Below are 14,837 nucleotides of genomic sequence, written 5' to 3' on the forward strand. Positions count from 1 at the left end.
CTTCCAATATCCATCCTTGACATCTCACTGTGAATAAATCCATCAGAGTCTTTCCTAAGAGTGGGATTTTAAGGGAATCTGGTTAAAGTTGAGAAGAGATGGAAAGTATAGAAACATAAAGATAGCAAGCTGAAAGCTTAGAAGACAAACTATACGAACAACTCAATTTGCAGAAGGCCTGTCCATGCATGCCTGCTAAGTGGCTGCAGTCATGTCTGACTCTGTGTGACCCTATGGACTGAAGCCTGCCAGGGTCCTCTGTCCATGGGATTCTCCAAGCAAGAATACTGGAGTGAGTTGCCATGTCCTCCTCCAGGGGATCCTACCAACCCGAGGATGAAATCCACCTCTCTTAAGTCTACCTGTATTGGCAGGCGGATTCTTTACCACTAGTGCCACCTGGGAAGCCCAGAAGGCCTCACGTTCAAAGTGGAGATCCTTGTGGCTGAGCACTGATAAAATGATTTCTGCATGTCAGGCACAGTTGCAAGCTCTTCACATTAGTTAACTCTCTTAATCTCTTTTCCTCCGGCTCTTAGGTTCTCTACTTGGCACAAACAAAGTAATTCATGGGCTAAAAGACTACCAAAATGACTAAGATGGATAGCTGGGGTAGTGAAACAGTAAGAAGGACAGGGAATGGTCTCAGGGTAACTTCTTTGTGTCACTGACATGAGTTTTTAAAACATTTTCCTGTGCAGATTTTTCATAAACCATTGTCAGTGGGTCAATTTTTATCCTAGCTGTCCTTTTCCCACTTGGCTAAGAAACCGTCAGATGAAAAATGGTAGATTTCTATTAGAAATAGAAGGAGAAATCATAAGGACAGCTATTAATGAGATGATTTAAAAATATATATATTCAATCAAGAGTAATTGGGGCTGAGCATAGTAAGTCATGGAAAATTATAAGCTCTGCCCACTCTAGGGCATGACTGACTATTAAAATCTTTTTCACACCATTGCCTACAGAAAGCAGCTGGGCACCATGCCACCAGGGAGGTGGCAGCAGAATGGCCTCATTCCCTAAACAGGCTTGCAAAAAAGAGGACAATCAGTTGAATTGCTGAATCGAACTTAACCCTTTTAATGCCACATCAAGTGGATTTTTGACAAAGAAGAGTCAACAGTTAACTCTTCAAGACCAAGTCACAGAATGACTTAGTTGAAAAACATTTATTATTTATGGAATACCCACTGTGAGCTTTTGTAACAATGATCTGATTCCCTTAAATTCTCAAAATAAATATATATGGCCCATTTTATTCACCGATGTTCATAAAGGCTGAAACTGGAGTTCAGAGAAGCCAAGGTGCTCAGCCTAAAGTCGCGTGGTCGATCCGTGGCGGAACTGCAGTGGTAAAAGCTGACTCCACTCCCAGAACTCTTCTCATAAGCCCACAGACAGCTCATTCGCTTGTTCTGCCTTCATGCAGTCATGGTTTGACCTCAGTTAAAGCGAAGAAGAGCTAAAGAGTCTCTTGATGAAAGTGAAAGAGGAGAGTGAAAAAGTTGGCGTAAAGCTCAACATTCAGAAAACTAAGATCATGGCATCCGGTCCCATCACTTCATGGCAAATAGATGGGGAAACAGTGGAAACAGTAAGAGATTTTATTTTGGGGGGCTCCAAAATCACTGCAGATGGTGACTGCAGCCATGAAATTAAAAGACGCTTTGCTCCTTGGTAGAAAAGCTATGACCAATCTAGATAGCATGTTAAAAAGCAGAGACATTACTTTACCAACAAAGGTCTGTCTAGTCAAAGCTATGGTTTTTCCAGTAATCATATATGGATGTGAGAGTTGAACTATAAAGAAAGCTGAGCGCCGAAGAATTGATGGTTTTGAACTGTGGTGTTGGAGAAGACTCTTAAGAGTCCCTTGGACTGCAAGCACATCCAACCAGTCAATCCTAAAGGAAATCAGTCCTGCATATTCATTGGAAGAACTGTTGCTGAGGCTGAAACTCCAATACTTTAGCCACCTGATGTGAAGAACTGACTCATTAGAAAAGACCCTGATGCTGGGAAAGATTGAAGGCGGGAGGAGAAGGGGACAACAGAGGATGAGATGGTTGAATGGCATCACCAACGAGATGGACCTGAGTTTGAGTAGGCTCTGGGAGTTGGTGATAGAGAGGGAAGCCTGGAATGCTGCAGTCCATGGGGTCGCAAAGAGTTGGACAAGACTGAGACTGAACTGAAGTGAACCAACAACAAACCTCAGTTAACCAGAACTTGCACCTGGAGATTTTCTTGAATGCTTTTCTTCCTGTTACTCGGAGTTAAAGAGAAAGCTCTCCTATTTCAACCTTTCTAGTTGATAAATTTAGTACAATGTCTGGATCTCTCTTCTCCACTGGCCTATGCAGAGAATGTTGTAGAGTCTTTTTAGGAAGGAACCACTTGCAAAAATGATCTCTTTGAACACACTTCTCAGGGTCCAGGATTGAGAGTAGTGGGAATCCCAGGATCCCTAAATGTCTAGGTCCTCTTACCCGGGCCTTTGTGTTCTTGCCACTTCTTCCTTTTCTCCTTGTCTTTCTGATCACACCAACTACTCCAATTGTCTTGTTATATCTCAGGGTAGGCAAGGCTAGAGCAGGGAAGCTGAAAGAAGACGCAAGGTATCTCAGGAACTGCAGACACATTTATTCTCTCTGGGCAACAGCAAAAAGGGGTCTCCTCAGGTGGGATTTATATACTTGTACAGAACAAACATGGCCTGTGGTCAAGTGGGTACAACATGATGCACATGCGTAGGGCTATAAGTGAGCTCAGCTATTACATAACCATTATTTACAAAATGTGGGGCAAGAGTGAGAGGCCTTGGGGCGAGAGAGCCTGACCACACCATCTTGGCTAATTTGCTCTCTCCCTACACCCCTGCTCCCACCCCATTATAGGTTAGGATCTAGAAAGAAGCAGGGACTTGGTTGATTTAGATACAGCCTGATCCTAGCCTGTATTTTTTCTTCCTTACTAATAAATCTTTTGTGTGAGGCTGCTTCATTGTGTTTTACATCATATTCCTCCTAAAAAAGTGGAGGAAAAAGTAAAATTTTATTTTAGTGAAGTGTTTGATCAGCTAGGATCTCTTTTGTCAAGGTTAGAGGTCACATTGTGTGGTGGAAAAAACTCTAAACCAAGAGTTAGTTACAAGAGTTCCAGCCTCAAATTCATCGTCTGCTACAGGTGTGATCAGGTGTCAATTTCCTCAACTTCAGGTGGAATTAATGATACTTACTTCACACGATGGTTGTGAAGATCAAGCAATATAATGAGGATTAAAGTATTTGGAATGTAGCAATACTTGTCTCCTTGAGTTCTGAAGAGTACTAAAATGGTATGCTGATAAATATTTTAACAATCAGCTTTCTAAACTAAAAAAAACCCCTGGGTTTGAGGTGTTGGCTTCCATGATGTAGATGTTCTCATCCCAGCTGACTTCAAATTACCACTATGGCATCGCTGGATGCTGAGTTGGGAAGCTGTGCACAGTGGGCTCTTGCAAGCCAGTCTGAGCCAGCACCAGCCCACCTCTCGTGTTAGATTAGTTAACAGTTGTGAAGACTCAGAAGAGGTTTTCTGTTTACCGGGAAATTGATAAGTGTACATTGACTTTATTTTGCTTGGGCCCTGTCCTCCAAGGCACAGAGTCTGAGGCAGGCACTGAGACAAGCTGCGAGGCAGGGACTGGGGTGGGCGAGGGGTCTACAAGCAGTTCATTCCTGCGGGAGAGGAAGTTAGAGGATAACTGGAAGGAAGGGGCATCCTGGTGCTACAAGGAAAACTAGGTAACTAGAGAAAGATAATCAGCAGGAAAAGGAGGAATCTTTCCCCCAAGTCCTGGATGCAGTAAAGGATTGTAATTCACACCCAGTCCTGGGATCATCTGGATCCTTTCACTCCACCATCACCTAGGTAACTGGGGCAAAGTGGGATTAGTTGCCTGGCAACAATGCCCACCTCTCTACTCCTGTACACACTCATATGTCCTGACCTCTGCTGACATTCCCTCCCACAGGCCACTGCCTGTTCCAGCAACACACCTTCTGCCACCCTAAGCCCCCTGGCTAAGCCAGGCCCAGGGCCCATTTAATCAGAGTACATCAGCCCAGAAATCCACAAGTTTGCCTGCTCTCATGGAAGAGAAGCAACAAAGACAGCAGCCCAGACCAAGAGTGGGGAGGCTTGGAGCCTAGTCTCAGCTTCACATGGGACCTGCTCCTGTGGGACCCTGGGTCAGCTGCTTGACTTCTCTGAGTTATTGCTTCTTCATCCCCCCGCTGGAGATTTCCCTCCCATTTGCACCATGGAGAGTCTCTTTCATCTGTAAAATGGGAATTGTAACACCTGCTGGGCCAGCACAGAGTTGTCTGGTCCACGTGTGTGAGGAGTCCCCTGATGTACAGCGAGTGACAAGGTGATGATTACAGTGGCCAGCAACCCTGGCATCAAATGGGCTTCCAGCCTCTCCTGTGTTCCCTGAAGCTCGGCAGAGGCCTTGGCGCCAGGAAACCAAGGGATGAATGAAGCCGAATCCCTTCCAGGACAAAGCAGATGACATGCTCTGATGGATTCTGAAGAGGGCTTGTGTCCCTGCCCTTCACCATTGTCGGGCCATTCGTGCAGGCAGCCCGGAATCCTGCCCAGCAGCTCTTTCTCCCCGAGAAGAAAATTGGCAGCCCTGGGAAGCGAGCGGCTCTCAGGTTGGACTTGATTAGGGACCAATTTGGGCCTGTTAGCCGAGCCTCCAGTATCATCTCGGCCAATTACTGGCCCAGCCTGGCCTGCAGCTGGCTGCTCCCTTCCAAGCTGGACACTTTTATTTCCAGCAAAGCTCACCCTGTGCCTGAGGCAAGAGACCAGGGTGACTGTGGCCCATTAAAAAGATGGAGAGTGAAATAACTCACTCAGTAAGGTAATGGTGTGGGTGGGGCTTGAGCTGGAGTTTTAATTAAAAAAAAAAAAACCCTCAATAAACAGTCTTGTGCCTTGCATGTAATAAGTATGGGAATTTATAAACTCTCCCCTGCTATGGGGCTCTGATGACTATTAAACTTCGCGTCTGGCAGAGGAATTTTGGCCTTATGGGCTAACTGCGCTACTTCACCTCTGCCAAGCCAAACAGGCTGGCAACCCAGGAGGGAGGCCAGTGAAACTGTGTTCAGACTGCCCCCACCTTTCCAGAGCTGCTGGTTCAGACTATCCCCTGAACAGCGCTACAGCACCGGCCCTTGGGAAAGCCAGGATCTGCCAAAAGACTCTCCTTCCGGCTCCTTTCCCTGCCTCTGCAGGAACCTGGCATTCACTCCTGCCCCCTCCAGTCAAAGCACTGCTCCCAGGAATGCAAGTGAGAAGGGTCAAATCTCAGAATAATGTATCACCTCTTCCCCCGCAGCGGGTGCTGCCTTGTATATTTAACAGCCTTATACTTCTTAGCATGGCATACAAAGCCCCCTGCAATCTGGCCCCTTTTTACCTCATTTCTCACCACTCTCTGCCTCCCACTTACCCCTCCATGCACTCTTCATCTAGCCTCCTGACTGTGGGTCTCTGCTGCTGCTGTTGCCTCTGCCTCGATGCCGGTGCCTGTATATTCTTGACAGGAGTAGTGGCATTGTCTTGTGCATAGGCCCCAGGGCCAGCCTAGAGTTTGAATCCCTGCTCCCCAGCGGTTTCACTTTTGCAAATTTAACCTGTTAATACCTCAGCGGCTGCTGCTCAGTAGCTCAGTAGTGCCCGACTCTTTGCGACTCTTCAGACTGTAGCCTGCCAGGCTCCTCTGTCCACGGGATTTCCCAGGCAAGAATACTAGAGTGGGTTGCCATTTCCTTCTCCAGGGATCTTCCTGACCCAAGGATCAAACCCACATCTCCTGCATTGCAGGCAATTCTTCTACCACTGAGCCACTGTGGAAGCCCCTAATACCTCAGACTCCTCAATATAAAATAAAACTTCTACCTCCATCCTAGGGTTAGTGTGAGGATTAAATGAGCACCTGTTTGTGTTTGGCACATAGGAAGTTTTATATAGCTCGTTGTTGTCATTATTATCCTTTCAGATAAATGTCAGCTAACCACAGCCTGCAGACCAAATCTACCTACCTGTATTGATAAATGAAGTTCTGCTGGAGCACATCCATTTGCTGACATTGTTTATGGCTGTTTTCCTGCTACAATTGGCAGAGTTGTGCAATTGTGACCCACACTGTGGTCCCAAATTCTCAACTATTTACTATCTGCCAGTTGAATTGGCCCTTACTTTAAGACCCAGTTAAAGGAGATGTTGATGCTAACACCCCCAATCCCAGGCTGCAATCAGCACAATCTTTTCTGTCCGCAGCCCAGCCCCCATCCTTGCCCTTCTGCACCCTTGTCACACACTGCAGTGACCTGCTGAGGATCTGCTTCCACCACTGGACTGTGAGCCCTTCAAGGGAAAGAAACCTGTTTTCTTCTTTTGCTTTTCTGCCATAGGTCACAGCAAATAATTTGACTAATAGATGATAGATCATACCTTGAACCACAAAGATAGGGGCTCAATTTGTGATTGAGCAAATCACAGATGTGCTCAGTTTGTGATGGGACACCTAGCTCACTGAGTGATGTCACCTGTGACCTTCCGAGGAGTCGCCTCAGGCTTGCCTGCTTCTTGTCTGTGCTTCCCAAGACAGAGTCATTTCAGATTTATATAGCTTCAAAAACATGAACTGATGAGGCAGAATGAAGAACAACTTTCATAGCCACACATGAGTTTTTATTATTAGTTCCCAGTGTTTCAAAGTCTCGTTTCTCCTTCTTCTCCATCTTTCACTAACCTAGGGCTCAGCGCTAGCTCACCAAGTTATACACATGAGGTTTGAAGGAATAGGTGGTGATGAGGCAGGAACAGGGCTCGGGAGCCTAGAAACACAACAGGAGATAACATTCCCAAACCATACGGAGGCTGAGAAAATGGAACGTTGGCCAAGTTTGAGGTTTTCTAGAGCTTTCTTCCATTTAGCCTTCAGTTAAGTAAAAAGGACATCTAAGCTTGAAAATAAGAATAGTAGGAGAAAGGATGTTATGACTTTGATGAATACCTTATTGTCACAATCATACAAGCAGGAGCTACTAACCCACAGCCTTGAAAAGAATGATTGTCTTGACATCAGATAGGGAAAGTTCTCTATGAGTCACAGAGGAAAGGGAGGGGATTTAGTGATGGGCAGGTAAACAAAGCACAGATAGAAAAGGAACCTTAGTCCCTGCCTTCAGAGAGTTCATCATCTAATGAGAGGTTAAAAACCAGTAGGACTGTAATTGTTCTTGTAAACCTGAGTGAAAACCCAACCGACAATGTGCACAATGAACTCCAGAGACTAAATCAGTTCCTATTACTGTGAAATCTCAGTTTAACTAAAGATTCCCAGCCAGTGACGCACTGACTATAAGCAATATTTAAAACAATAAAACTACCTCGTAACAGGAAAAGAATTCAAAGAAGCCCTTGGGGTCTCTATAAAAAGGTTTGGCTTACATAAACACTTGCTGCGTAATTGAGAACCCAAGAATGCTGGGCAAAAGACTAGGTGAGACGTAACTTTGACAGAGTTACCGATAGGACCAAGGGCAGCAGAAATTCCAGATTGGGAAGGCGCCACAAGGTTAGCATTTTCTAAAGTGTAATCCCTGGGATCTTTCTAGATGTTTTACCTAGAAATTGTGAAGTAAGCATCTTTGCAGAAACTTTAGCATGTTCTTATGTAGTATGACTTTTAGAAGTCAGACAAAATATATGGCATTTCTTAAATTTCTGACATGCATTTGATCAGAGAACATCTTTTTTTTTTTTTTTTTTTAATAGAGTATCACCCAGTTCTCATGTTCTACAGAGACAATAAGGAAAATGATAAAATGTTGATAAAATTGTGAGTTCTTTGCAGAGTGATTTCTTTCTTTTGGTCTTGCCAGTGCCCAGGACCACACCTGGCACAAAGTGCTCAGAAAATGTTAGTGAAGTGGAACCACCTGAAGTGTGAAGCTAACGTCCTGAATTTAAGTCACAGATAAATCATAGCCCCAGGCCTCATGGACTTTCCACAGCACAGAGAAGGTAAAGGGAATTTCCATGAGAATGTTTCTTCAGAGTCCAGCTGAGCTCAATTTAGAACACAGATTTTGCCAGAAGAAACTTGAATAGATTCAAGTTCATCAGCTTTGGATAAAAGCTACTCCTCCTTGGAAGAAGACTGAGTTAGTGTCTTCTGAAACAGTGAGGGCCTGTGAACCCTCTTTCCGAACTTGAAGTAACAAACCACTTCGTAACACCTCCCCCCCACCCAAAGTTGCATCACACAAGAAAAGTATCATCTATCACTTTCATCTGAAATTACCAGGACTTCCTGTATGCTAACATTTTACAGAATGTTTAGCAGAAATCCTTAGGCTAGATAGAAATGAGTTTCTAATAATCTCATGAACAAAATTGCATTCTATTACATTCTTGCCGTACCCTTGTATACACTATCAAAGTGCCTGAAAATTATAGAAATTATTTTATCGGCTACATTAATTTCCTCTTGAAACATCTCAACATATCAACTTGAAATTAAGCATCAGAATTCTGCAGTTCCATTTAAATATGTTAATAATCTTATGTAAACAAACTGAAGGCTGAAATTGTCTACAAAGAATGGAAGGCTGCTTGTTGGAGGTTCACAAACACAATGTAGAATAATTATATGCTAAAACACTTAACCTTGGGAACACAGAGAAAAATCACAAAGATCAATTGCTCATAAAAAAAAGAAAAAAATTTTAATCAAATGAGAGTTATCTAGTAAATGGCTAGAAAACTTGATGGGAATTCCTTTGATAATGCCATTTTGATTTGATTAGTTGTACTATTTTTGTATCTTTAGTAAACACAGTTTGATTATACTGCTGAGTTTCTTTTCTGCAGAAATATTACAAATCTATTAGTGGCTAAGAAGAAAATGTAGAAGGAAGATCAAAATACATTTTTAAATTACAACCCACCCTTCTCTCTCCTTCTCTTGTTTTCTAGTGATGTTAGTTTATGAGGGCCACTGTAACACAGTAAATTGGCCCCCCCTTACCCACAGGGGACTCAATCCAAGACCCCTCATGAAGGCCTAAAACCATAGATAGTACCAAACTCTAAATATACTGCTGGCCCTCTGCATCCATGAGTGGTACATCCATTGATCTAACTTATGATGGATGGAAAATATTAAAGAAAAAGTTTCAGAAAACTGCAAAAAGCAAAATTTGAATTTTCCACAGGCTAGCAACTGCTTCTAAGGCCCACTTGACTTCACATTCCAGAATGTCTGGCTCTAGGTGAGCGATCACACCATCATGACTATCTGGGTCGTGAAGATCTTTTTTGTACAGTTCTTCTGTGTATTTTTGCCACCTCTTAATATCTTCTGCTTCTGTTAGGTCCATACCATTTCTGCCCTTTATCGAACCCATCTTTGCATGAAATCTTCCCTTGGTATCTCTAATTTTCTTGAAGAGATCTCTAGTCTTTCCCATTCTGTTGTTTTCCTCTATTTCTTTGCACTGATCACTGAGGAAGGCTTTCTTATCTCTCCTTGCTATTCTTTGGAATTCTGCATTCACATGGGAATATCTTTCCTTTTCTCCTTTGTTTTTCGCTTCTCTTCTTTTCACAGCTATTTGTAAGGCCTCCTCAGACAACCATTTTGTCTTTTTGCATTTCTTTTCCATGGGGATGGTCTTGATCCCTGTCTCCTGTACAATGTCACGAGCCTCCGTCCATAGTTCATCAGGCACTCTGTCTATCAGATCTAGTCCCTTAAATCTATTTCTCACTTCCACTGTATAGTCATAAGGGATTTGATTTAGGTCATACCTGAATGGTCTAGTGGTTTTCCCTACTTTCTTCAGTTTAAATCTGAATTTGGCAATAAAGAGTTCATGATCTGAGCCACAGTCAGCTCCTGGTCTTGTTTTTGCCGTCTGTATAGAGCTTCTCCATCTTTGGCTGCAAATAATATAATCAATCTGATTTTGGACTTACAAACAAAGCTAGTGGAGGTGATGGAATTCCAGCTGAGCTATTTCAAATCCTGAAAGATGATGCTGTGAAAGTACCGCATGCAATATGCCAGAAAATTTGGAAAATTCAGCAGTGGCCACAGGACTGGAAAAGGTCAGTTTTCATTCCAATCCCAAAGAAAGGGAATCCCAAAGAATGCTCAAACTACCATACAATTGCACTCATCTCACACGCTAGTAAAGTAATACTAAAAATTCTCCAAGCCAGGCTTCAGCAATACATGAACAGTGAGCTGCCAGATGTTCAAGCTGGTTTTAGAAAAGGCAGAGGAACCAGAGATCAAGTTGCCAACATCTGCTGGATCATCGAAGAAGCAAGGGAGTTCCAGAAAAACATCTATTTCTGCTTTATTGACTATGCCAAAGCCTTTGACTGTGTGGATCACAATAAACTGTGGAAAATTCTGAAAGAGATGGACATACTAGACTACCTGACCTGCCTCTTGAGAAACCTATAGACACGCATATAGTCAGCAACAGTTAGAACTGGACATGGAACAACAGACTAGTTCCAAATAGGAAAAGGAGTATGTCAAGGCTGTATATTATGACCCTGCTTATTTAACTTATATGCAGAGTACATCATGAGAAATGCTGGGCTGGAAGAAGCACAAGCTGGAATCAAGATTGCCAGGAGAAATAGTAATAACCTCAGATATGCAGATGACACCACCCTTATGGCAGAGAGTGAAGAGGAACTAAAAAGCCTCTTGATGAAAGTGAAAGAGGAGAGTGAAAACGTTGGCTTAAAGCTCAGCATTCAGAAAACTAAGATCATGGCATCTGGTCCCATCACTTCATGGGAAATAGATGGGGAAACTGTCAGACTTTATTTTTTGGGGCTCCAGTATCACTGCAGATGGTGATTGCAGCCATGAAATTAAAAGACGCTTACTCCTTGGAAGGAAAGTTATGAGCAATCTAGATAGCATATTAAAAAGCAGAGACATTACTTTGCCAACAAAAGTCCATCTAGTCAAGGCTATGGTTTTTCCAGCGGTCGTGTATGGATGTGAGAGTTGGACTGTGAAGAAAGCTGAGCGCCAAAGAATTGATGCTTTTGAACTGTGGTGTTGGAGAAGACTCTGGAGAGTCCCTTGGACTGCAAGGAGACCCAACCAGTCCAACCTAAAGGAGATCAGTCCTGGGTGTTCATTGGAAGGACTGATGCTGAAGCTGAAACTCCAATACTTTGGCCCCCTCATGCGAAGAGTTGACTCATTGGAAAAGACACTGATGCTGGGAGGGATTGGGGGCAGGAGGAGAAGGGGACGCCAGAGGATGAGATGGCTGGATGGCATCACCGACTCGATGGACATGAGTTTGAGTAAACTCCGGGAGTTTGTGATGGACAGGGGGGCCTGGCGTGCTGCGGTTCATGGGGTCACAAAGAGTCAGACACTACTGAGCGACTGAAATGAGCAACTGTTTACATAACTTTTACATTTATTAGGTATTGTAAGTAATCTAGAGATGATTGAAAGTTTAAGGGAGGATGCACATAGGTTATATGCAAATATTATGACATTTCATGTAAGGAACCTGAGCACCTGTGGATTTTTGTGTCTACTAGGGGCCAATTCCCCGTGCAGACTGAGGGACAGTTGTACTGTGTTTTTCCCTATACCAACATACATATGATAAAGGTTAGTTTATAAATTAGACAGAATAAGAGAGTAATAACAATAGCTAATAAGAAACTGAAAAATTATAAAAATATACTGTAATAAAAGTTAAGTGAATGTGGTCTTTCTCTTACTGTCTCAACATCTCATTGTACAAAATCAATGCCTTTTCTATCTTAAGCACCTATCATGCGGTGTGCTGTAACTTTTGCAGTCTGAGGTATGACAGTAAAACTAGAACAAATTTGTTTTTCTTTCTTCACAATTTCATGGATAGGTGATTCATTCTTACCATAGATCTTAGCAACTTCAGCATATGAATTTTTTTTCTTTCTGTATTTAGAACCTTCATGTTTTTAGTTACAGGAAGCACTGTATGGCTTCTCTGTGGCAGATCTGAATTGCCAGCATCATTCTTCTTTCACTTTAAGGCCATTATTAAGTCAGGTAATGATGACTTGAACAGTCAATCTGATTACCAGAAGGCTACTAAGTGACCAACAGTGAGGACATGGTGAACAAGGGACAGTTCATGTCTGAAAGGCACGAAGCAGGACGGTGTTGGACAATGTGAGATTTCACCACACTACTCAGAATAGTAGCGAGCAATTTAAAACTTATGCATTGTTTATTTCTGGAATTTTTATTTCATGTTTTCCAACCACAGTTGACCATAGGTAACTGAAACCAGAAAGTGAAACCGTAGATGGAGGGGAGAGAGACTACTGTATCACAGACTGGGTGACTTAAACAACAGTAATTTATTTTCTCACAATTTCGGAGGCCAGAAATCAGAAATCAAAGTGTTGACAGGGTGGGTTCCTTCTGAGAACTCTCTCCTTAGCTTGCAGATGGTTGTCTTCTCCCCATGTCTTCACATGGTCTTCCCTCTATCTATCCTTGTCCAAACGTCCTGTTCTTATAAGGACATCAGTTATATTGGGTTAGGACCCATCCTAGCCACCTCATTTTAACTTCATTACTTCTTTAAAGACCCCATTCCAAACACAGGTCACATTCTAAAGTTCTAGAGGTTAGGACTTCAATATATGGATTTGAGTGGTGGGGGTGGGGAGAACACAATTAAGCCCATAACACTTCTCTTCCTCCATTTCTTTTTAATTTTTATTTCTCTATTATTTTTGGCTGTGCTGATTCTTCATTGCTGCACAGGCTTTCTCTAGTTGTAGAGAGTGCGGGCTACTCTAGCTGTGGTGCACAAGCGTCTCATTGCGGTGGCGACTCTTGCTGCAGATCATGGGCTCTGGGGCATTTGGCTTCGTAGCTGTGGCTCCTTGGCTCTAGATCACAGGCTCAATAGTTGTGGCACATTGGTTTAGTTGTTCCATGGCACGTGAGATCTTCGCAGACCAGGGATCAAACCAGTTGTCTCCTGCATTGGCAGGCAGATTGTTTACCACTAAGCCACCAGGAGAGCCCTCTTCCTCCATTTTTTAATAGAGGGAATATCATTGCCTTAAAAATTTTTCCATTTGGTATTTACATTATGCCTTCTTTGTCATTCATTATAATTATTTCTATTGATTTTTGTCTCATAAATTGCTCTCATTTCTCTTCCTTGAGTCTTCATCATTCCAAGTTTAGATTCCTGAGCAGTTTTTTCCCTGACTTCTCTCACCATCCAGCAGTCAGAGTGATCTTTCTATATAAAAAGTCTTATAGCTGCTTCTCTGTTTAAAACCTTTGCTGAATATTTAAACATCCAAAATTCTAAGAAGCTATAAATTACACTCTTGTAGATTCATCCAAAGGAAAGAATCAGAAAATTACACAAAGTATGTACTTGCAAAGATTTTGGTTACAGAATTGTTTACAATAGAGAAAATTGAAAATCACCCACAAATCCCCATTAATAAAAGACTGTCAAATACAACCTAGATGTATATCCATGCACTAAAATAAAATACCATGCAGTTATGAAAGGGATGAGACCAGGGGATGTATTTGTTGACAATTAAAAAATGTTTGTCCTCCGGAATTCCCTGGGGGGTCCAGTGGTTAGGAAGCTGTGCTTTCTTTCACTGCCAAGGGCCCGGGTTCAATCCCTGATCGAGGAAATAAGATCCCACAAGCCACATGGAATAGCCAAAAGAAACAAAACATGTCTTCTATTAATTTTTTTAAAAAGCTGAATGGTATATATGTTCTTATTTAAAATATAGAGAGATAAACATGGATAGATTGAGAGATAGAATTCTGGAGAAAGAAAGATTAAATTTTTGTGGTGTTTATCTTTGGCTCCAAGATCACTGTGTATGGCGACTACAGCCATGAAGTTAAAAGACGCTTGTTCCTTGGAAGAAAAGCTATGACGAAGCTAGACAGTGTATTAAAAAGCAGAGATATCACTTTGCCTACAAAGATCTGGATAATCAAAGCTATGGTTTTTCCAGTAGTCACCTACTGATGTGAGAGTTGTACCATAAAGAAGGATGAGCTTTGAAGAATTGATGCTTTCTAACTGTGGTACTAGAGAAGACTCTTGAGAGTCCCTTGGACAACAAGGAGATTAAACCAGTCAATCCTAATGGAAATCAACCCTGAATACTCATTGGAAGGACTGATGCTGAAGCTGAAACTCCAATACTGATGTAAACAGCCAACTCGTTTGAAAAGACCCTGATGTTGGGAAAGAGTGAGGGCAGGAGGAGAAGCGGGCAACAGAGGATGAGATGGTTGGATAGTATCACTGACTCAATGAACATGAGTTTGAGTAGACTCCAGGAGTTGGTGAAGGACAGGGAAGCCTGGTGTGTTGCAGTCCAAGGGGTTGCAAAGAGTTGGATACAACTGAGCAACTGAACAACAACAATCCTTGGTAGAATTACAAGGGATTTTTTGTTTATTTATCTGTACTATCTAATTCTTCAAAAATAAATATATATATTGCTCTTATAATAAAGAACTTAAAGGTTAAAAAGGAAAACTGCTAATCCTCCTTTCCCCACAGATGTGAGTTCATGCTTTTTAGAGTGACATCCAGAGATCTTCATCCTGGAGCTGGTCTACCTTTCCAGGTGCACGTCCTGTTACCTCTCCTGGCTACCCCTACCCCTACCCTCCACCACTTCCTGTTCCCCTGGCATGTCTTGCTGTCTCC

Source organism: Cervus elaphus, chromosome 1 (assembly GCF_910594005.1).
Source record: "Cervus elaphus chromosome 1, mCerEla1.1, whole genome shotgun sequence".
NCBI lineage: Eukaryota > Metazoa > Chordata > Mammalia > Artiodactyla > Cervidae > Cervus > Cervus elaphus.